The sequence below is a fragment of the Protomyctophum bolini genome, assembly GCF_963924005.1.
Source record: "Protomyctophum bolini genome assembly, chromosome: 9".
Classification (NCBI taxonomy): domain Eukaryota; kingdom Metazoa; phylum Chordata; class Actinopteri; order Myctophiformes; family Myctophidae; genus Protomyctophum; species Protomyctophum bolini.
The window spans coordinates 12,770,903-12,795,935 of NC_137870.1; the positions used below are offsets into that span (position 1 = coordinate 12,770,903).

At 42.1% G+C, this 25,033-nt stretch overlaps 1 protein-coding gene across 2 annotated transcripts in view; it reads right to left on the reverse strand.

Annotated features, from left to right (window-relative positions):
- The window catches only part of gpr4 (G protein-coupled receptor 4), a 56,902-nt gene extending 40,360 nt beyond the window's left edge, over window positions 1-16,542 (reverse strand). For both annotated transcript variants that reach the window (XR_013964562.1, XM_080771503.1), the window contains exon 1: window positions 16,420-16,542. The gene's annotated coding sequence lies outside the window, so the exon portion shown is untranslated. The remainder of the gene's footprint in view (window positions 1-16,419) is intronic.
- Between the last annotated feature and the right edge of the window lie 8,491 nt (window positions 16,543-25,033).

Sequence of the window (25,033 nt, forward strand, 5' to 3'; positions counted from 1 at the left end):
GCGTTGGGGAACATTGGTTACTGTAATGACTGGAAAATTGCGCAGAGGAAAAACTGTAAAATGAACTGCTGTGGGCGCCGGTCGGGGCACATGGGCACAACGGCCACTGTGGCTGTCTGGGCATATAATTTTTCGAGGGGCACAGGGCCAAAGAGAGGGAAATTCCTGCCCTGCTACTAACTACTAACGGTAACAATCTGTGTTGATTGAATACATTGTTTTTGTATTACATTTCAAAGCAGCATTGCAGTGGCTCAGGGTAGAGTGACCAGATGGCAACCGCAAGGTTCCAAGTTCAAACCCGGGCTCCCCCAGAGTTAGTGTCGAAGTGTCCTTGAGCAAGACTCTGAACTCCTATTTGCTCCCGATGTGCAGGTGTACCTTGCGTGGTTTGCTCCGGCATAGGTGTGTGACTGTGTTTGAATGGGTGAATGTAATGCACATGACAATCTCTGTAAAGCGCCTTGGATAAAGGCGCTATATAAATGCACCATTTACCATTTAGCATTGCACTGTGCTGAGCAGAAAACAGAGCCATAGTTCAAAACTGTAACACAGGAAAAATGGATTATAAAAACAGCCCAACCCCTGGCATACAAAAAAAAGACAAACAAGTAACTGTGAGAGACATGGTGTCAGTGTGTGTGTGTGTGTGTGTGTGTTGACTGTGGCATGGATAAATTACATTCCAGCGTCTGGAGGTGTCAGCACTTTTAATAACACACTAGCTGGTGGCAGCAGAAAACCTCTACTCATTTCTGAGGTACAGGCCAGGCTAATCCTACTGGGTTAAGGGGTGTGTGTGTGTGTGTGTGTGTGTGTGTGTGTGTGTGTGTGTGTGTGTGGTGTATGACAGATTGCATGTTGACAGAGAGGTGCAACTGAGATCGTTGCCAGGCAGAACTTGCATACTGTGATCCTCCAGACTGAACAGTGTCATACTGACATGCCATCCAATTGGCCATATTCAGACCACACAGCCATCTTGCCAGCAAGGTGCTACCTAGGTGATACTTCCCATAGACAGCCCATTCATCCAAACCGAAAAGTCCTATCTAATTATATTAAACGTCAAAATCACCAACATTGCAGCCGGAGGGAAAGCTTGAATTATCCTCTTTCAATCTGTAAAGTGTTTGTTTAATATTGATTGTAGACATTTTATGAGCTACTTCCGGTCAAGAAATTCCTTGCAAGTGTTGGAGTTTGGAAGCGTTTGTTGAAACTCACTCAACGGCCCATGCGTACCACCTGTTTTGAATGTGTACATACTAAGTGCAGCAGGAGGTTGCTTCACTGATAACGAGCGCTTCCATACTCTGATACTTGGAAAATTATCATCTGCAAGGAATTTATTGACAGGAAGTAGCTCATAACATGTCTACGGTGGATTTGTATTAAACAAAAACTTTACAGGTTGAAAGAGGATAATTTAAGCTTTCCCTACAGCTTCAATATTGGTGATTTTGACGTTTAATATAATTAGAGGGGACTTTTCAGAAACTAATGTGTCACTATCAGCCAGAGGAAAACTCAGTGTTACTAACAGGCTGTTAGGATATAAATGTACCATGAAAACAACACATGAGAAGTGAGAGAAGGAAGGAGAGGGATAGAAGATACTATATACAAATACACATTACATGATACAATTGTATAGTCGCCATTCATTCTGAATGATTCAGCCTCCAGACGAAATATACGTTTTTCAATCTATAAATAGACAAGCGCAGAGAGAGAGAGAGAGAGAGAGAGAGAGATGTACTGGACTGTACGTATCAATATCAATTATATTTTGTTATGCCAGATAGCTCTGACCTTGCACTGTGATTGGCTGAGAGGTATTTTCTGAGTGTCATGTTATACTGTAGCACTTTAAACACGTCCACCTTGTTTACCTAGTACCTGTAAACTGCAGTAGCAATGGCTGCTAGATTAGATTAGTGCATTAGTCTAATCTATTTCGGTTAGATTAGATGTCCTTTAAGGGAAAATACTTAGTAATAGACCTGCTCAGATCAATAGAGGGTATGTGCATGCATAAAGTGAATGGCAGATCGAGTGGCAAAGTGAGTGACAAAGTGAATTTGCAATCAAATATGACTTTTCTGTTTGGATGTGCTGTCAAGGCCAGAAAGTATTTTTTTGCCACTCAGTAGGCATTCCCGCATAACTTCTGGGTATGATGATGATGTCACGCACATATCAGCCGATTATGCAATAAATGTGTGTCTGTGGTGTTTGCCTGCATGCCAGGATGTAGCTGCTTCCTGTGTCACTTCCTGTTCCATCAGCACCCGTCTGATTGGTCCGTTCTGTTCTGGTGTGGTGCTTGTCGTGTGAAATGTGGTGACGGTGAGACAAACCAAGTCAAAATTATGTCTAATTAGCCACTTGAACCCTAGTATGTCTTTCCGGGTGGGAACATTTGCCGAAAATAGTTGCTCTTCTACAAGCTCCACATAGCAGCAGTTACTGTATGTACAAGAGTCAAGAGATCAGACATTGAAGTTGTGAGATTATCAGTGCATTGTACATGATATGGGGACTCACCCGTGGCTTCCGCGTGCGGTTAGCTTTAGGTTAGGGTTTGGGGTAGTGTGTCGGACTATTGCGTGGCATACTGTTAGGACGTCAGACCAAAGACATGCGCCCGTACATGATATAAAGTGCAAACAGAGTCTCAATACATCTTCAGTTTCAACCACAGTACTGTAGTCCACAAAGGGCCGTACCTTTCAAAGGTAAAAACCACATGGACGGTAGATCCACAGGAAATCATGTCAAGTCCATTCAGTTCCACAAAGACAATAATTTTCCCCAATAGTAGGCTATTGCACCACACTCCTTGTCTCCTTCCTTCAGTTTTCTCTAAATTCCAACAATCAATATCTTTGGCAGTAAACTTGTATAGGTGTTCAACGAATTAAAGATGGCACTTTATTTTGGTAAACTAAAGTGTTGAAAAGCTCCGTCTCCCAATAGTATTCATTGCTCGAGTTTTTGTTCAGTCACATGGGTCTCAACCTCTGTAGCTCTTCAGTAAACAGAAAACAAGAAAAAAAGAACATACAGTAAAACAGTGACTGAACAGTCTGTAGCAAAGTTTATTGGAATTCTTTCAACTAACTAAATATAACTTCAACATCACTCTTAATTCAATACAATTACCATGATTCCAGGTTGCATCAGATCCTCTGTATTGTTAAACGGCAATATTGTATATTGTAACCCAAACCTTGTTTGCGCTTTATTACATTACAGAGAAAAGCCAAGCTTGCGTGTGAAGAATAATTTGTGAAAATGTTTTCCTCATTCATGTGAGATATCTACAAGTAATGAGCTATTTTCTGAAAGGGCAAACCGGGCTAGGATGCTTGCTGCTTATCATAGTTTAGTGTTTGGAATCTTTAATGGCCTCATTGTCCGCTGACCGCTATGCACAGGCAACTTACTTAGTCATGCATACTGGGCTGGCAGGACCTCAATGGCATGTTGTTTGCGATGGGGCAGAGGGCATACATTATGTTTAAACTGTTTATACAAGTTGTTCATTAGGATTTGCATAGTAGTTAAAGGTCAAGATAAAATCAAATAACTTCAGGCCAGGAAATACACTTCATGTTCCAATCATTTACAAAACTCTTAACCCGAATAGAAAACATGCTTGTAAACAAACAAAAAAAAGGCTCTAAATTTGATTAGTATTTTGAATTTCATTAAAGAAACAACCATCTTTTCTGTTCGACTTAGTTCCGCAATGCCTGACTCCATCAGTGCAGTGAATACAAATCACAGTGAGGCACAGAACTTACTTGGTACTATTACAGATAAACATGTAAACATGCAACTGCATGTGCATGTTTCTGTTTTCTTCTTTTCATTGCTACTTACACATTGCCAATGTGCAATTTTAGAAATGGGCATCAATGAGGAAATGAGCATTCATCTCTCCATTATTATGAAAGCACATTTTTGTAGGTTCCTGTTATTTATTTTTGTCTTTTTCAGCACAGGAGGAAGTAGCTTTGGGGTATTCTTTAGGTACAGCACAGCTCTGTGTCAGATTTCTTCTGTATTCAATTCAAATACCTCTCAAACACCGCCCATGTGCGGGCGTGTGTTTGCGTTCCCAGATCGGAGTGACCATAATTCATTGCTAGCCACTGCTGCTGAAAGCAGTTCTCAACTCTCAACTGTACCTATATAATAGAGCTCAACAGTGAATTTACTCCAAAGGCGTTTCAGAAAGTCATTATTTAAAGAGTAAAGGGCCCTTCAGACCAAGCACTATAACTTTAATGATGATCATTCATTGTCTTTGTTAGTTGTTAGGTAGTGCAGATTGAAAGAAATGAAAGAACGCATCACGTTACGTTCGTCAATCAGCGTGCTCAGGTTCTCGTACTGCGTATATGAAATAAACTATTTTTCTCCCTTCTCTCCTTCCCCTCTCTCGCTCTCTTTCTCACTGATCAGGCTTTCCCTCTCTCCTCCCTCCCTCCCTTCCCCTCTCTCTTCCTCCCCCTCTCCGTCTCTCTATCGCACTCACTACTCTCTGTATCATGTTTCTGGCTGGTTTTCTCCATATCGTCACTGTCGGGTGGAAACCTCATTATGTGCAAAACTGATTCAGATAAAAAATAAAGAGCAAAAGTAGCAGATCTGCAAGCTCAAGTGGCATGTTTTGAGCCTGCGGATCTACGACTTTTGTGTGACGCTGTAGTAGTAGGATCAATTAAGTACGGCGTTCATTCACAGCGTTCACCCACAAGAAGTTTTAAAAATTTGAGGTTTCTGCCCGACAGCAGCGATATCCAAGTCTCAGTCATCTCCTGGCATGACCAGTGGTTTTCAACCCTTTTCACATGAAGGACCACCTTTGGATGAGATTCAGCCAGTCAGACCCAAAACTTAGAATATTTTGTTGTCATTGGATAAGATTTTGTCCACAATAAGAGACAACAGGCAAACTCTTGACCCTTACGGGTCCATTTGGTTTCATTTCACGCTCTCAAGAGTTAAATATCTATAAGGGTCCATTTGGTTACCAACTCTCCATCATTTAGCTGGGGACCACCTGGAACCCCCATAAGGACCACTGGTGGTCCCCACTCCCCGGACCACTGCTCTAAACCCCCTCCGGCACCACGCCTGCTCTTCAACCTTCCTCTTGTGGTCCTGATCCCATCAGCGGCTTCCTCTTGTCTGCTGCCCCGCATTAAATTCAAAACATTGGTCATCATGACCTACTACAACCAAGTACTCAAATGTTTAATACTGCAATTTAGAAATACTAAGTAAATGGTCGGAATTATATATTTACTTGAGTAAACGTACACAATGTAGGTAGGTGCAAGTTTTCAAATGTATACAAATATTTTGTAAATAGCAGATCTACAAGCTCACAATGCGTCACATCGCGACACATTGTGAGTTACTGTATGTTTTGTAATAATAATCAAAATCTACAAAGTAACTAAAGTTTCCAAATAATTTTAGTGGAGTAAAAGTACAATATTTGCCTCTGAGATGTAGTGGACTAGAAGTAAAAGTATAGGAAATTGGGAATACTACTACGTAAAGTACAAATACCTCAACGTGTGTGTTCATGTGTGCGTGTGCATGTGCGTCAATTTAACAAAGGTGCAGACGATCAGAAATCAGCAGAGAGTGATCGACGTTTGCGCTGTATGCCGTATTGAAGTGGACTCGGACCCAGCCTTTTTTTTCTCCCTGGAAATAAAAACGTCTGGGTTTCCGAGGCTACCCTGCCATTAACTCAATGGCAAGATGGCTGCATAAGGTCTATAGGATGAATCTTTACCACCAGGTATCCTAGCTACTTTATAGCACTTGATTGTTTTCTTCCCACTCTATTTACTTGACCGTTTACCCTGTTGACTAGGGTTCGTGCCATTTACTCTGATCTTGCACTTTGTAGGTCACTCTGGATAATGCTGTGTACTGTATGTAATGGATGTACTTGTCTTAAGATGGATAGCAACAGAGGAATGGAGAGTGATAGAAAGAGACAAGAGGAAGATGGTGAGAGAGAAAAGATGAGAAGAGCGAGAACGGAGTGTGTGTGTGTGTGTGTGTGTGTGCACTCGGGCAAGATGGCCGTGAAAGTGTTATCGACCCACTGAAATTGCTCTGTCTTGGAGATGCAGTCTCCAAGACAGAAACATCTCACAGAGGGAATACGTTTGTGTGTGTATGTGTGAGCGTGCGTTCGTGCGGGTGTGTGTGTAACAGTGTGTGTGCGCATGCATGCAGGACTCTATAACAGGGCTGACAGTGTTTACAGACAGACAATGATGAGCTCATCACCTGGTGCATTTACACCAGGCGTCAGCGTCAGACTGTCAGCACTTTAACTAACACACACATGCACGCACGCACGCACACGCACACACACACACACACACACACACACACACACACACACACACACACACACACACACACACACAGTGTGACTGTGTGTCTTAGTGAAAGTGCACTAACATGCAAGAACTAAAGTGAGACAGCAGACCTACCTAGACACAGTCAGACAGATAGTGTTCCTGAAATAGGGCACATTTGGGACAAATATTAGACATGAAACAAAGTACAACAAAAATATGATTGGGAAATCGAGGACAGAATTGGGTGTCCCCAATTCTATTTCCCATGCGCGCATGCAGGGCCGGTCACGTAGCGCCCCAGCAGACCGGACCACTCCGCCTCGTTGACAACCACTGTAGATCATGAATGGAAAGAGTGTGTGCTTATGGAAATGTAATCAAATTAAACTTAAACAAAGTAACGTCGTTAGGTTAATGGATTACTGCCTAAAAAAAGAAACGTTACAACTTGATTACCTTCTGAGAAAAGTAACTTAAGTAATTTTGTTATTTTCCGTTACCGACCATTAAAACCGGTTAAAACCCATGGACCTTGAGAGAAAAAAGGGGGGGGAGGCCATCAGGCAGAGGGCTATCACCACATCGACGGTATGGATACAGGTCTTGCTCTGGAGGCCATCAGGCAGAGGGCTATCACCACATCGGTATGCATAGCCAGTTACAAACCAATGGTGTGATACAGACCAAGTAAAAGGTTCTGGGCACGGCTTCAAAGCAGCATCATACTGTGATTACTTTCCACTGTAGCGCATATTTATATACATGTTGCCCAGATTCCCTCTGTGTTGTGGGATGCTTGATAGCAGGTCCACCTCCACATCTATAGCGTTTATTTTTATTTGTGTTTGCAAAATGCATCATCTTTGTGAGAAGTTGAACATTTGGACTTTGGATTGTTTATCGGGCGGCGGTGGCTCAGGGGTGGCTGAATGGTAACCGCAAGGTTGCCAGTTCGAACCCGGGCTCCCCCAGAGTTAGTGTTGAAGTGTCCTTGAGCAAGACACTGAACCCCTAATTGCTCCTGATGTGCTGGTTGGTGCCTTGCATGGTTTCCGCCGCCATCGGTGTATGAATGTGTGTGTGAATGGGTGAATGTAATGCACAATCCATGTAAAGCGCCTTGGATAAAGGCGCTCTATAAATGCACCATTTACCATTTATCAACTGGAAAAGGGAGAGAGAATGGCATGTGATGTGACACATGAAGGCATTAACAATTTAAGCCTTAAGGCATTGAGCAGACAGGCTAAAACCAGAGCAACTTAAAATGTGCAAGGTAAAGCACCACAAATCTTTGTCAACCAACGACAGGTTAAGTGGTAAGATTACAATAACACAAGATAGTATGTGCTGAAAACAAACTGAGATACGGTAACTACAGTGTGTGTGTACACAGTGTGTGTGTACACACACTTATATATATATATATATATATATATATATATATATATATATATATATATATATATATATATATATATATATATATATATATAATTAACTTGGTAGTGGGGCAAAGGGGGTTAAAACCGTACAAATTCACTCTCTAGTCTCTACTCTTTGCACTAAATTGTACAGTAAGAGATGAGATGAAAAAAAGATGCATTGTTTCAAGATTGGCCATAAATAAAACAAAACAAAAACAAGACTGGGGCAAACTCCCACTGGATCTCTGACAGCATGTTGATAACATCATATTGATGGATCGAAAAATGCCAGACTGATCTCTAGAAGGCCTGGCTTGTGCCTACAGTACACAGTATGTCTCCCGAAGATCACAGACATGAGATGTGACAGCAATTATTTTATATTTTTATTGTTGACTGGTCATATCCAATTCTAATTGAATCTCCTTATTAATTTCCCTAAAGAGCACACACTCTTCGTACGCCATGGGCAACAACAATGTTATATTTTCAGGTGTGTAATTTGTATATAAATAAAAGAAAACTTCAAGCATAGTAGTGATTCCACGTCTGTGTCTGCTCTGCTGACAGAGATAAGATCCCATAGCCTGGAGCACGTGCCTCACTGACAACAACCATAGAGTTATAAAGGATAGAGAGTGGACTGCCCCGCCCCCTGCTATTCATTTCAATGGAAGTTGCTCAGTGGCGATTTGAAGCACCCGGAAGAACGGTCTACTTCCGCAAAATGTGGAAGTGAAAAACGAGCCCCCAATGTTAAACCCCAGCAGAGCGGGGTTTCCTCATGCTAAATGCAGGGGCCCACCTGCAGTTCCAGCTCTGACCACTACGTATGGCGGCTTCAACGTTGGCCAGCCTTTCTGAGGGCTTGACAATGACCACAACAGAGTCTCTCTAAATACTGTAGGGACTGACCAATGATATTGTCTTCTTAAAGGACGACTTCACCACTTTCAATTTTTGTCTACTCAGTCTGTGTCACAGGAGGGCTGTGGGCAGTTCAGAAACCAGTCCACCAGTGACATCGTTAGGCAGACATTTTTTAAACTATCTTTTTTAAACAATATAGATCTTTATTATCGTGAGAACGATGGCTTCCATTTTTGCATTGCAACTTTGCATGAATAGAAAGCCTGCAGTTTCTATTCGCTTGGATTCCCCATCGATGATGTCACTGGTGGACGGGTTTCTGAACTGCCCACAAAAATGGTGCTATTTTATCATGAACATTAGTGAGGAGTGAGATGAAGAAGTGAAGTGGCCCTTTTAACTCCATCCAATGACCACTATAGCCGAGAGGTTGACTGACCAATAATTAAACTCTTGCCAAGTCTATCAGTCCAGGACAAAGTGGAATGTAGCCACAATGTTAGCACTGTACAAATACTGAGCGTGTGCTGTGCAATAGAACGATCTGAGTATCTTTAACATCGCCTCTAGTTTGAAATGTAACATTGTCAGTGTGTATGACAAAAAGGCCACTTGTGAACCTGATGATAGTATGATTCTAGAATAGAATAGAAGGCTGGAATGCAGGAATACAGGAATGCAACATGTTTGGGTATGACAACAAATAATTATACTGTAGGTGGGTCAAAAGTGCATTGCGTGCAAATGTGCTCAGAAAAAACCAGTGCAGCTTGGTCCACAATAAAACACGCCAACACAAAAAAGCTATGTGACCTTTTCGATGCCCTTAAATGTTTGGCTAGACCCGGAAGCCATTCTAATAGACTCACTTGTCTTTGACTGAGTCTCTCTCCAAACACCTCCTCTCTCCTCGACAATAGAAGCGTTATCAACACAGTCAAATTCAATTCCACCGGACTATCACCTCCACCACCATCCAGTCACACATTGAGCCATCTGGGTTAAATCGGACATTTCACACTCAAGGGAGCTGGCAACGTAAAGTCGGACATTTGCGTTCACACACAGTACACATACAGCCCCACCCGTTAATGTCTAGATTACTTCAAGGTTACAGGTTTGATCGACTGACTGATTGACTGAGAGAGAGGCCACTGGCTGGCTGACTGACTGACTGACTGACTGATTGGCTTAACAATACATACTAGCCAATCGCAGACGAATCATTCTTCCAGGCTGTTGGATGTAGTAATTCCTCAATCCCTCCAGGCTACAGGGTATTATTGAGCCAAGTTTATTGGCCAACTACAACCTCGTATTGACAAGAAGCACCCCAAATAACAATCAATCTGACAAAAGACAAAACACTCAATACGAACTGAGTCCTGGAAAAACAACAGACACGACATTAGCATTTAGAAATAAATGTAGGAGCAGGTCATCAACAGATAATATAGTTACAGTTAGTTAATAACTTCAAGTTACTTCTGCATATTTGAACATTAAATATCCAGACATTCATACAATAGAGTAGACAATCCAACACTAGCTTTCCCTCTAACATTATACAGTGTCATTATTGGACTAAATATCACACCCGTTTGAAGTGCTAATATATGAAAGTCTAACTCATGTTGATTAGGTGATATAATGGTGATATAGTATATGACATAATGAGGTACATTATGACGTATGTTTTCCCTTCATTGTCAATGGCGTTTACAAAACAGACATTAAAGACAAACATTAAACCTGTGTATTGTATAGGAGGGGCTGGCGCCCCTCAAAAACCAATCTCCTAGGCATTTAGGTTTTCCCTGTATTACCTTTGTGAGCATGTGGATGGCACAATTTACTGTACTGTCACAGTGAAGGTTCCAATCTTGGACTGCCCTATAAAAATGATTTACAACAGTCACACAGAGAAATGTGCCCATTTTAATCTATTTCCAGTCACAAAAATAGTCCTTTTGCGTCACGCTCAGAAATAATGATTACAATGTTGATAATGTCACAGAATCAATGTTCAGGGCCTTCATCAGTGTGTGAAGGCTGGATGTTCTCTGCAACGCTCTGTTAGAGATGAACAATCAAATCAAATGAATAGATTATTCCTGAGTGTGACATTTTCTTTACAAAATGGTTATAGGCATCTAGGGAAAGTAGTAAAGTACTGTACCAGGTCGTCAGAGCACAGTGGCATCCCATCCCTGCTAACAGTCACTGTACTCCTCAAATTTCCCTTGGTTGCACAATGGGATTATTCAATAACATAGGCATCACAGGTTCAAGCCCCACGTGTCATTGGCAAAGGGTATATATATTTTATATACCGACAGCTGATTTTCAGCATCTTACCTACATTATAGGCAAGATTCTGAAAACCAGCTGCATGGCTCACTGCACTGTACTATGCTGCTGCAGATATTCTGTAGCAGACACTGCACCAGCAAAAGCAACTTATAGTATCCCAGTGACCTTATCATGACCAAAGCAACTTGCAACATCAAAGACTTAAAGCTGAAATCCTTAGCTTTTATGTCTTATCCGGGATTCGATCCCACCGGGGAGACCACCTCCTACCACTTCAGATGTGTTATTTATATTGTAATACTATTAACACACTACCATACAGAGTAGCCTGAGGTGTAACTGGATTTGCACCTTTCAATCCCAGCACGTAATTAAAATAAAACGTAGCTGAATTTATACTACAAAAGCATGATGAAGTATAACATTAGGCATAACACCCACTGCAAAGTCACTCTGTGTCAAAAACAACAGCTAAATACAGTAGGCACCTATGTGTAAATGTAATACAGTAGCCTACATCAGACCGCACCGAAGTTGAGGGCGGTTCAAGTTGTGCTGTCGCAGCACGAATGTCATTCACCACCCAGAGTGTGATGAAACGACAGAAAACGACACTGTGTTGTGATCACTCCAGTCAGAGCTGAACTCCTGCTCACAAAGTGGCTGTTAAGGGCTTGATATATTTTGTTGTGTGCTGTGTCGCGCCACAAGAACAGGCTATCTACAAGGTCACGGACGTGTCGCGCAGCTACGCTCTGTCAGCTTGTAGATCTGCTATTTGGTTAGCGACACCGGTGCGCGACTAAGTGTGGAACCGTCTTTGGTGCCATGCTCTACTATTTGAGCCGGGCAAGCCCTTAATCACAGTGATTACTAAACCACCGAGTCTCTTAAGTGCTGCTTATCTGGCCTCCTCTGGAGGGCAATTACACTGTCAGAGCTCTCTGAGATAAGACCGGCTGAGACAGCCTCCGCCGCTCTCTCCCATCTCAATCTCCTTTCGCTCTTCGTGTTATCCCGCCATCTCTCTCCCCCTCTCTATTACTAACCCTAAAACTAACGCTAAATCTAACCCTAACCCTAACCTCAGCCTAAACCGGCCAAGTAAGAAAACATAAAGCAACGTAGTTGTATAGCACAGTTTCACAATGTTTTCGCTAATTTCCTAATCGCAGGCAATAGGCTCCAGTAGGGCAGCTAGCTAGTGAGGACAGCTAGTGCCACTGCACGCCTCTACTCATCCCCACCGTCTCCTCTCCTCCTCCCCCATTGTTGTCTTCACTCCTTCACACCTCCTCTCCTCTCCTCTCCTCTCCTCTCCTCTCCTCTCCTCTCCTCTCCTCTCCTCTCCTCTCCTCTCCTCTCCTCTGTGCATATAAAGTGTATCCTATCCTCCTCTTATTGTCCTAGCTTTCCTATAGCAGCTCTCCGTATGTCCCCCTCTACCACTTTTCTATTCATCTCTCCTCTCTTGTATCCTAGGCAGTACCCTTGTGATTACATCAGATTTTTACAGACCAAAACAAAGAAGTAACTGAACACTGTGGCACCTGACCTATACGTCAACAGACACCAGTGTAAGTTAGGCAGTGGATCCACTGTGTGTGTGTGTGTGTGTGTGTGTGTGTGTGTGTGTGTGTGTGTGTGTGTGTGTGTGTGTGTGTGTGTGTGTGTGCACGCGCGCGCAATGGGCGTCTGCATGCATGTGCAGTGCACATAGTGTGCGTACCTCATTCTCTCTCTTACTGTAGTATGTAAGTATATAGCGTAGCCTACACTGCACTCTCTCTCTCTCTCCTTGTGTGTGTGTGCGAGTGTGACAGTGTGTATGTATGGTATGCACATTTTGCTTCTATTTCTTTTTTTCTTTCTCTCTATGCGCATGCATTATGTGGATACATGTGTTTGTGTGTGTGTGTGTGTGTGTGTGTGTGTGTGTGTGTGTGTGTGTGCCCCTACAATAATATATATATATATATATATATATATATATATAGCACCTTCAGCCGTAGGCTCACACTCCCCCCGAGAATGCATACGGAGCGGTACAGACTCTTTCATGCCAACTGCTATCAGACTCTATAATGCAAATGCATAAGAACTGCCTCCCCCAAATGGCATATGGTCCTTGGTGGTCCTGGTCTTGTGTGGTCCTGTGTGGTTATGTCCACTTGTGTCTGTCCAGTAGTTTTAGCTTTATTTATGTGCCACATTATTAATCCCCTCTGGGATTAATAAAGACTCATCTCATCTCCTCTCATCTCATATGAAATAATATATACGAAATATTACATGATGGGATAAAAACACGTTGTTGGGTCACTCTTCTTCAGAGCCATAGTACAGTTCCAGCCAGCATGATGGGGGAGTTTCAATAGCAGTAGGCAACACAATACCGCACGCACGCACGCACGCACGCACGCACTCACACACACGCAATTCCATGATGAAATAAGAGCTTCGTTCACAGGGATTTTCACGGCTATCCCAGAGCAGGGCATTAAATATCTAGTGTTATGTCATCATGGGATGTCAGAGGAAAAAGAGGGATGGGGGGGGGGTGCAATATGTATATTTTTATGACAGAAAGGAAGTGATGTGAAGAGGAAAGGAGACAACTTTACAGTCTGTTAAAAAGACAAACAGGCAGATAGACAGACTAGATAGATCCAGTGGGTGAATTCAGAGGTAGACAGAAATAATGGGTGAGGTTTGGGGAAGGGGGGCAGAGAAAGTAAAACTACTGGAAGAGGAATATATGAAAGTGACGAGTAATGAGAGACAGGCAGAGACGCAGCACTATACGAGAAGATCTAGGAACTATAGGAAGGGTATGGCCTGGTCAGCCTGCAATGACATGCATAACATCTGGTCATCCCAGCTTAGTAAGATGTTAAGTAAAAATATTTAGGACGACCGTTGAGCCGATTCTACTCTATGGCTCCGAGACATGGACACTTTCAAAGAAATTTGAGAAACGGTTGGATGGCACTTACACCCGCCTTCTAACGAGAGCGCAAAATCTGTCTTGGAAGAGCCACCCATCGACTAATCTAATATACGGCAACCTTCCCCGTGTTTCTTCACTAGTCCGATCCAGAAGAACACAGTTTGCCGGCCACTGCTACAGAGCTGACAATGAGGTTATATCTTCCCTTCTTCTCTGGAGTCCTGCCTCAAAGCAGACCAGAGGTAGAAAACTGTCGTTCCCTGATGTCATCGCTAGGGACACTACCTACCATCCTTTAACCGTAGAACTAGTACCCTACCTACCATCCTTTAACCCTATAGAACTAGTACCCTACCTACCATCCTTTAACCATAGAACTAGTACCCTACCTACCATCCTTTAACCCTATAGAACTAGTACCCTACCTACCATCCTTTAACCCCATAGAACTAGTACCCTACCTACCATCCTTTAACCCTATAGAACTATAGTACCCTACCATCCTTTAACCCTATAGAACTAGTACCCTACCTACCATCCTTTAACCCTAGAACTAGTACCCTACCTACCATCCTTTAACCCTATAGAACTAGTACCCTACCTACCATCCTTTAACCCTATAGAACTAGTACCCTACCTACCATCCTTTAACCCTATAGAACTAGTACCCTACCTACCATCCTTTAACCCTATAGAACTAGTACCCTACCTACCATCCTTTAACCCTATAGAACTAGTACCCTACCTACCATCCTTTAACCATAGAACTAGTACCCTACCTACCATCCTTTAACCCTATAGAACTAGTACCCTACCTACCATCCTTTAACCCCATAGAACTAGTACCCTACCTACCATCCTTTAACCCTATAGAACTAGTACCCTACCTACCATCCTTTAACCCTATAGAACTAGTACCCTACCTACCATCCTTTAACCCTATAGAACTAGTACCCTACCTACCATCCTTTAACCCTATAGAACTAGTACCCTACCTACCATCCTTTAACCCTATAGAACTAGTACCCTACCTACCATCCTTTAACCCTATAGAACTAGTACCCTACCTACCATCCTTTAACCCTATAGAACTAGTACCCTACCTACCATCCTTTAACCCTATAGAACTAGTACCCTACCTACCATCCTTTAACCATAGAACTAGTACCCTACCTACCATCCTTTAACCCTATAGAACTAGTACCCTACCTACCATCCTTTAACCCTATAGAACTAGTACCCTATACCTACCATCCTTTAACCATAGAACATACTTAGAATTATTGATTAATGCATTAATAGTTAATTTGATACGTTTTGATAAGCTTATCGATTGATTAACAGGTTAGTTGATTTCTTTTTAGAGAATCTTAATTTCTAATGTCTAACAAAAATCTACACTTTGCTGTAGAAAGCATACAAAAGGCATATTATATAATTCCTTAATCAAATAGTTATTTGACCATTTGCGATACAGGGCCAGGAAATGGCATCTTTGTATGAGAAATAGAATCAAATGAAAAGTGCACTGTCTTGTCTGTCACATCACATGCATCACATGCAAAAGCAGGGCAATTTTACCCGGATTTGGTGATATAGAGGTAAAAATATATATATAATAAAAAATCCCATACTCCCACAATAGTCTTTTTCATCACTGTAGACTCAGTACCTCAAATTGTCATGTATTGTGGTATTTAATACATTTGGATGATAAATATTTTTATGGAATACATTATATCGGGTAAAACATATACCCAGGTTTGATAGAGTGACACATAATAATTTGGGTAATTGTCAGCCAACGAATTTGTTATAGGTTATTTGACTTATTTAAGTATTATTGTCTACTGTATAATACCCCCCCCCGCCCCAGTGTCTCTCTCTCTCTCTCTCTCTCTCTCTCTCTCTCTCTCTCTCTCTCTCTCTCTCAATCACTTGCTTTCTCTTTCTCTTTCTCTGGCTAGGGCACAGCGAGTAGCCTATAGGTGAAGTGACTACAACTTCATGTAAATTATTATCACTTAAAGTTGTCATTTTTCCATCTACCAAATCTCCTTGAGCTCAAGTTGCTCAACCCAACTGTAGGCTATATTTAGACAGAAAACTGCAGTGTTGTTTCAGCATTTTCATTGACAAATCTTACTGGCAGTTGCAAGAATATGAATTTACAAACTGGTAGAATATTTACAATACGGATGGCAGAGGAAATGTAGCCTGATGTAGCCTATGGCTCATATATTAGTCTTTGTATAAACCCTAAAATAGGCATAGCCTAGTAGTAGGCACATTTTATGGCATACATTTTGCTAGTGGCTGAGCCCTGAGCAGCCTGCGTGCTCATCCGCAGGTGAGACACCAATAAACGCAATAGAAAAGCCGCCGCTGCTGTAGTCTGGTAAAGAGAATTGAACAGGACAAAGGTGAGAAAGAAGTTTACAGCACTTACATTCAAGTCCGTAGCATTGCTCTCAGTTCCCCAAACAGCTTGTTTTCATTTAACGAGCCTCATCGTATAGGCTACTGTGGTAAAATCCCCGCACACGCAGCTATACTGCCTCGGACAGCTAGAGACCGGGTGTGTTGCAGACTTGCAGACAACGAAGTCAAGCCGAATCGGAATAGCCAATTGTCGCGTCTGTCTCTCTCTCTCTCTCTCTCTCTCTCTCTCTCTCTCTCCGCCCGACCCCCCCCCCCTCTCATGCTCTCAAGCAGATGGCGCCATGGGGATTGGGGACCGAGGCTGCAGGTAGCCTGTCCGCTTGGTAAATAGCCTAATAACAGTATCATGTAGGGCAGCCACATGATACAATATTAGGCTATTTACCAAGACAGAAATCCTGCAGGTAGGCAGGCTATCGGTATCTACATCATTTGGATAGTTTAATAGCTGTGGGACAGTGGGAATAATAATGTCGAAGCCGAATGCAATGAATGTGTTCAATTGCTATAGATCAAAAATATCCATTGCAAAAACAAAAACAAAATCACACCCATGTGAAGTGAGGGGCGCTCTTATCATCATCATCATCATCATCACATTTGTGTTCAGCCAATCAAATAATCACATTCCGTGCTACACACACACACACACACACACACACACACACACACACACACACACACACACACACACACACACACACACACACACACACACACACACAGCTTTAGGCCTATAGGAGGGGCTAGTGCGCCCCTCAAAATAATAATAATTATTATTACACAATGCACTGTGTCGAGATGCCAACTTGCGCCTTGCATGCACACAAGTAGATACATACATGGCCTACTTGTGTGCAAGCAGAGCGTGCAAGTAGCCTATACTGCTATACTAACTAATGTCTAGTACAACTGCTGTCCTAAATTCTATAGACCCGTAATTGACCTGTACCAACCTTGAAACGTACCTTAGTTACGTCACCATCAACAGCCAATAAGGGACCATATTCTTACCCCGACATACATACAGCTCCATCTCAATGAATTCGAATATTGTTTAAAAGTTCATTTTCTTCCGTCATATAATTCAAAAAGTGAAACTTTCATATAATTCTCAATTCATTTTCATTTTTATTTTCAATCCTATCTCAACAAATTTTTATATTTTAAGAAACCACTAAAAAAAGCAATTTTTTAAACGAGAAATGTCGACCATCTGAAAAGTATATTAATGTATGCAGTCAATACTTGGTCTGGGCTGCTTTTGAACAAATTATTTCATCAATGGGGCGTGGCATGGAGGTGATCAGCCTGTGGCACTGTTGAGATGTTATGGAAGCCCAGGTTTGTTTGATAACAGCCGTAAATTAATTTGTATGTTTCACACCTTCCTCTTGACAATACAACCTAGATTCTCTGTGGGGTTTACGTTGGGCCAGTTGGCTGGTCAGTTAAGCACAGTAATACCATGGTCGGTACACAGTACACATTACTAGTAGTTTTGGCTCTGTGGACATGGTGCCAAGTGCTGCCTGAAAAGGAAGATCAGCATCAACATAAAGCTTGTCAATGTCACAGTGATGATTCTGCTGGTGTTGATCCACTGACAGTGAAAACATAACAATGGTTTCAACACAGCCATTTTTTTTAGAGTACATTGTGCTTCAGTATGTTGACAAGCTTCATGGAGATGCTAATTTTCCTTTCCAGCTCGATTTGGCACCTGCCCACAGTGCCAAAACTAGTAACTGGTGTACTGACCATGGTGTGTTTAACTAACCAGCGAACTGGCCTGACCTGACAAATCATGACAATAAACACAATGTTTTGGGCCGAACAAATAATTAAAAATAATCATCAGAACATTTATTTAAAGACGTACAAATATACATTTTTCTATGCAACAAAAAATATATATGTTATATATACAGGCACATCAAAAAAAAAGGAAAACATGGACACTATGGAAAAAAGGTTGGGGAAGAGGGGGACTGCCAATTAAATGGCAGTGTGTCTCTTAAGTGACATTCAAACATCACAAATCCACATCAGATCTCTCTCCTACGTAAAAGGTCTCCCAGCAGTAAGCTCATTAGGAACCATTAAAACACCATCGAGCTCATTTAACGGCCAGCCTGCCGCTCTCAGCTCTGCCCCGTTTCATAGAGATTAATGATGGGTTGATGTAGCCAGACAGTCCAGACAACAAACTACCTGCTATAGACAGATGGACGTCACCCAGGACAGGTGGTTGGCCTGGGGGAATATAAAAGATGACTGAAATCTTAAAAAAAAGTAGGACTTATTTTTCCCAAAATCTTTCAAGCAGCATCTTTAGTATTTTTTAATTTACCACTATTGCGTCAACACTTTTGGTAACTATTCTGCAGAGGTTCAACTGCAAAATTACCTTTTAATTATTACTAACGGTGCTGGAGATTAGCTGTTCACAGATGACTGATGACTGACTAACGGACAGGAGCGAAAACATGGCCTCTGGCCTTAGGCCGTCCGGCCTGGGGGAAGAAATGTGCAAAATCACTTGTATATTGATAACACATTTGGCTGGTCAATTGAAACACTTTAACGTCTTTTTTTGTCAGTTTGATTGTTTGGCTTATGTCTCTGTCTACAAAATCACCAAAAAGCCTGTTTTCACTGAAGGCTGACAAGGTTGCTGCTGTTATTGATGTATCTCTAAGGTACGTGAAAGTGGGCTCCTCCCGGCTCCCGCTGTTGTTTGTAATGGAAATAGTCCTTCACACTCCCTTCAGAGTCTCCTTTGAGGTGGTCGGACCTTCAAGGTTAGCTTAGAGGAAAAAACCCAGCTACACACCTCAACAGCAGGGCTCCTCAAAAATAAACCGACCCCACTGGTGCTTACGTAATGAAGCGGGAAGGAAGTGTGTCTCTGTGTGTGTGTGTGTGTGTGTGTGTGTGTGTGTGTGTGTGTGTGTGTGTGTGTGTGTGTGTGTGTGTGTGTGTGTGTGTGTGTGTGTGTGTGTGTGTGTGTGTGTGTGTGTGTGTGTGTGTGTGTGTGTGCAGACTGAGGTAGACACTGGGGGCTGAGGTGGATCCCTGTAGGTTTCAGAGAAGTAACCCTGAAACCTGCTTTGCACTGATGTGCTTGCTTGTAGAACCACTATACGTTCTAGAAAGACTGCCGAAACTTGAACATAAGGCCGAAACATAAGGCCATGGGTGTTTTGGAAGTTTCTGAGCCTGTGTGTGTGTGTGTGTGTGTGTGTGTGTGTGTGTGTGTGTGTGTGTGTGTGTGTGTGTGTGTGTGTGTGTGTGTGTGTGTGTGTGTGTGTGTGTGTGTGTGTGTGTGTGTGTGTGTGTGTGTGTGTGTGTGTGTGTGTGTGTGTACACATACTTGCACTACAGTAGCATGTGCCCCCTAACCTCACTTTGTTTAAGTGCGATGGAATGTCAGCTCAACCTGTTAGGCCTACACTGTACAATGGTTACAGAAGAAGCATCACAAAGAGATGAAAGGCTATACCATAAATAAAGACACTTCTCTGTGTGAAATCCTCACTGTTATGGGCTCTCCGTTTGGGCCGTTAACCACTTGAACCCCAGCGTGACTATTCTGGGGGGGGGGGGGATTGTCAGGACATTCCACATTTTGGTGCACATGGGTGAAGTCAACTATATCTGGCAGACATAACATAACCCTCTGCATCCAGATGCCCAACCCAGTAGTCACTTTGAGTGGCACTGCGCGCGGAAGCCACGGGTGAGTCTTAACCGGACTTTGGAGAAGTAGTTAGACAGGCATGTATAGCTTCATACACCCCAAAGTTATGTGGGAATGCCTACCGAGGCAACACTACTTTCTGACCTTGACAACCCATACATCTTAACAGAAAATCTGATTGCATTAAACGACATTAAACAACGTTAAATTCACTTTGCCACTCGATTTGCCAATTGATTTTCCATTCACTTCATGCATGCGCATACCCTCTGAGGGCACTCAGCACTCAGGTCCCTTTCACTATCTTAAATACCAATCCCATTAATATCTGCTTAACCTTGTCTTCTACCCTGAGCCATCAGTGAAGTGTGTTAGAATTAGGTAGTTTAAGGGTTAAGGCCGATAATCATATCAGTTTGTTTTGAGAGGTCTGAAACATAGTTTTTAGTGACATTGAGATGTTGTAGAACCAAGAGGTGCCCGCATAATCAAAATGGCATTGAATGAAGGGTCTTGAGAGCACTTTTCTTGACAAAAGAGGGAATCCTGTCTCCCTCCATAAAAATATATAAAATATAGGCAAAAGCCACAAAAAAACATTAAAAAAATAGCCTATCTACAAGCTCACAATGCATCATATTCATATCTCGACATGTTGGGAGCTTGTACATCTGCTGTTTTAACTGTGGACCACCACCGCCGCAAATATAAATTGCACCTATGACTATGTCATAATTTCTTGTTTTCCATCTAGCACACCAAATCTCTTTGAGCTCACAATGAAGAGAGCTCGATCACAACAAAGAACTCTTTTTTGTCTAATGTAATAATGGATGCTAGGGTTCAAGTGGTTATATGAGGTTTCAGTCTCTCACTTTGTTTTGTCTATGTGGTTGTGGTAAAAATAAATAAAAAGAAACACAGTGCCAAGTAGCTGATTTATTTTATATAATTGTTATATTTAACATCATGCCTTAATTGGTTCTGTGTGTCACAGCTTCACAGTTCCAGCTGTGAACGAAGAAACACTATCTATGGTACTGCGGAATGAACATTGCCAGTTCAGCGGTTTGCAGTAATTTGACTGTGTACTGTAGCCTAATGGCTTTATGAATTCCTGCTGTGTATAAAGAAACAATTCAATTAAAATATGACTGGTGGTCCCCATCTGATGACCCTGCAGCAAAACTTACCTTTCTGGTATGCGGTCAGGCTTAGGCTTGGCTCAGGGAAGAGGACGCCCCTGCCATGCATAGTCCTCCATGGCACCGTTGGAGGTGCGACAAAGAAAGCAGGAAGACCATCCTTCTGTATGAAATAAAGTAATATTAACAGCTATGTTGAAACAGAATTTGGGTCCAGAATCAATAGAGATGGCGTAGATTTAAAAAAAAAGCATTGTCCTTATATCCACATACAGTACACCCTACATACTTCATTGAACAGGGAACCCCAGGGGCTGTACTTGGCCCCCTCCTCCTTTTTTCCCAGTCTACAACAAATCTCTTCATCAAAAAATGCCGATCTACAAGCACACAATGTGACGCACTGTGGATCACTGTAGATACTATTGTCACTGAATGTTTGCCTGTTTTTGCTGAATATTTGCCCATTATGTCATGCCAAGAAAAGGGACACGATGCTTAACCCATTTTGGGCGGTAACCCCTTTTGGTGTTAGCATCATGTTGTGCTTTAGCTATTGAAAAATAGCAGATCTACAAGCTCATAGCGCACCACCGAGTGGCGCGCTACGAGCTTGCAGGTCTGCTATTTTCTTTTAATCGAAGAACAACTGACATAGAAACATAGCTTTTTCAGAAAACTGTCAGGATGTAGAAGACATTTTTAGAATCTGATCTCAGGTTAAAGTCTTAAAACAGCTCTGACCATATTGTTGGGCAACTTATTGGGCCATGCATTTATATGCAGTTTAGCATGTTAGGCTCATCTAGCGATATATTTTTAATACAGATGCACAGTAGCACTGTGGTGGATTCTATTGCAGTCTTCTGGATGAATGCCAGACTAACCCTACATGCAGTTCCCAGTTATTCAGCACCACCCCATACATCAACAGTAGCGCTGTGGGCCTGTCGGCAGCAACACAGAGCCCCTAGTGAGTCAGAGAATAGGCTGTTGATTGTACTGCGTTCTTAAGTTGTCCCAGTGCTCCTCGACTCGCTTTGAATCATCCTCTAGCTCCATCTTTCCCTCTTTCCACCTTTGTTTTCTGCTTTCTTTTCCCCTCCTTCTATCTCTCTCTTTCAACCCTCTCTCTTTCAACGCATTTGTTCCTGTAGTGTAAACCCTACATATTTGTACAGTCTCTCGTTTTTCAGTTTGTCTTTTTCAGTCAGTTTGTCTACCTTTATTTTGTCGTCGACCGTCTATCTTCTATCCCTGTATCATCAGTCAATGTGTTCATGCTCAACATATTGTTATGAAAGCATGTAGGGTGTTATTAATTGATGTTTGCACTATCCCAAACCTGCCATCTTGCCTGTACTGTAGGGTTGGATGAATGTGAGCAAGATACTAAAATAACCAGCAGAGGATGTATTGCTTGTCAGTTCTATGACGAGAAAAATTTTCTGTATATCCGCTGAATCTGAGCCAAAGATGATTGCTCTTGATTCAGAGGTCATTGGGTCGTTTACATGCTGTCTGTGATCTTGTGTCATAACAAGAGGTTAAACCAATTTACGTCATTATCCAAGACATGAAGGGTATTATAGATAGATAATGCTCAGTCCTGTTTCACCCCTATTAAATGATCCTACAATGTAATGCAGGATAAAGTCCAAGAACAAGTTTGGAGAAGCAGACAGGACAAAGCTACAGCTCACAGGACAGTGAACATGTTGAAAAAGGGTTCTTTCAGAAACTCAACCCAGACGGACAGCTTCTCTGTGTAAAATATGATCAGCAATAATGTATTACTCATCACACTTCACTTGATTCACAAGAATCAAATACACGATCAAAATATTATTACCAAATTATACTGACCATTCCATTGTAGTTGGTAATGTACTGTAATTTATTTGGCTACTTTTGGATGACATTTAGGATGTTAATCTGTATGATTTCAAAATTACATATAGGGTGAGATGTCTCACTATGTTGTTAAAATAATCTTTGAGTAATCAAAACCATGATTACCAACTAAGTAAGCTGTCAAATAAATGTATTGGAGTCAAAAGTACAACATTTACCTCTGAAATGTAGTGCAGTGAATCAAGAAATGGAAAGTACCTTGAATTTGTATTTAACCACCCCAGAATCTGTATTGTGTGGAAAACCTTTGCAGAAAATAGCAGATCGATCAGCTATTTTCACAATAATTCTCACAATAATTGATTGGCTATTTTCACAATAACAGAAAACAGAAAATACACCAGAACAACAGAGCACTGAGGAACTCTAACCAACCAGATATTGTTTAAGTGATTAATGATGGAAATTAATTTTGAGATTAGATAAGAACTATATTTCTCCATGTCATATAATGTTTGTCCAGTTAGAAATCCCTAATCATTTTTTAACTCTGGCCTAGGCCCGGTTTACGACCTTGTTGTTCATCAAATATTTCATGGCCTATCATTTATGATATTTCTGTCGCCAGATTCACCCCCTGGTCTCTGCCCCAGTCAGTTAAGTTGTAATACTGTGGAACAATGTTGTGATTCAGTCTGCCATAATTATCAGCCATTCTAGATAGCGTGACCTTGTAGGATGGTGTCCATTTCCCACAACAATTCTCTGCTATAGCAGTCCAGTCAGCAGTGAAAAGCTTTGACTGTCCAAACAGGTTGTCATGGCAACGTATTCAGCTGCGTGATATACTTCAGACTTCCCATCTTGTGACTTCGACGTCACTATGCCACCTCCGTCATTGTTCCTCTGCCTAATCAGGGGATGACAACCATCGCCACTTTCGCCAGCCTCTTCCATGTGGGTTCTCGTCAGCTGACGACAGCTGGACAGTCTCGATCATAGACTGTAAAAAATATGGACAAAGCGTTTGGAAGCGGTCTGGAAATATTATATTTTAAGGTTTTGGTCCAGAGTCCACACTTACATTATTTAGTTATTTTAAGGTATTTATCATATCATTTTATTTATCAATGAATTGCTTTACACACTGCTTTGGGACTGTGAGAGTAGGATTCTTTGACTTGGCTCTCAGGCGTCGTCTCTTAGAATTTGTGGTCTGGTTCAGGACTGGACATGGCCTCTGCTTGGCCAGCCTTTAATGGGGCAGTAGCCCAAGCCCACTGTGTGCGTGTGGTGATAACAAACTATATAGCACATCATTGAAGTTTGTCCTCTCCAAAGACTGGAACTGGAAGGAGGATTAATCACCCTCCAAGCAGACCAGGTGGCAACCGCTTGGCTTAAGGACTTTGAATTCGCTAAACAAATTTACATTTACAACATTTACACCACTGGTTATTGCCCTGAAGACAGGTGCGTACTGCGTATACATGGTTATTCTTCTCACGGGGGTTGTTATAGGTTTCATACAATACAGTGACCTTTCTCTCATCAGGCTGTGGTCAATTTTAGGAGATAAGAGTTATGGTTTGAGTTCAGAATTCTGCTCACGACTCCGAGGCATGCAGTGTTCCATTAAACTGCTGGATTCAAGCATGCTGCAAAGTTTGACCTAACACTTTCCCATAGAGAGAGAGAGAGAGAGAGAGAGAGAGAGAGAGAGAGAGAGAGAGAGAAAGAGAGGGGGAGAGGGGGAGAGAGACACCGTACATACAGTATAGATATCAGGGCTAGAGGAATGCATAACATTCAGGAAGGGAGCAGTCATGCTAAGCACATATACAGTATGGCTCATCTGAAAAGCCAGACGAGACCACTGGCTCACATGTTCAGCAGATTGAGCTGGACGGACAGACAGA